The sequence below is a fragment of the Berghia stephanieae genome, chromosome 1 (genome assembly GCF_034508935.2).
Source record: "Berghia stephanieae isolate SIO BIC M18660-M18661 chromosome 1, UCSD_Bste_1.3, whole genome shotgun sequence".
Taxonomy (NCBI): Eukaryota; Metazoa; Mollusca; class Gastropoda; order Nudibranchia; family Aeolidiidae; genus Berghia; species Berghia stephanieae.
The window spans coordinates 120,043,018-120,043,469 of NC_088360.1; positions in this window are offsets into that span (position 1 = coordinate 120,043,018).

A 452-nucleotide genomic window follows, 5' to 3' on the forward strand; every position below is an offset into this window, starting at 1 on the left:
TTTAAGGTGATCTCAAACTAAGTACATTGATGGTTTGCTCTTGGAATTTACATCTGTTTCCTATTTGAACCAATTCCTCTTTGTCTTACTTTTTATTGGGTGCTTTGAATGTAAATCTAGAATATTTGACTATTCAATTTTCTTCTTTTACTGTCCTAAATCGGTCGCAAGCGCCGTAAAACCATTAAAAACAAAAAGAAAAAAAATGTCATTGCTCATTGCCTTGGTATGAGATTACTTGGTTGGTTCTAGGTAGGGTCTTCTGACCTCCCATTGTAAGCAGAGAGGCAATTAACTGTATCTTCTAACCCCCTTTATCTGTTTCCATCTTGCTTTCTGTCTTTGTCCTGGAATTGGATTATTTGGTTATGCCCTGGCTGGGAGGGAGTTATAGCTTTAGGAGATGATATTTTATTTCCTTGTAAATCTTTTCTCTGTTATATATTTTTTCT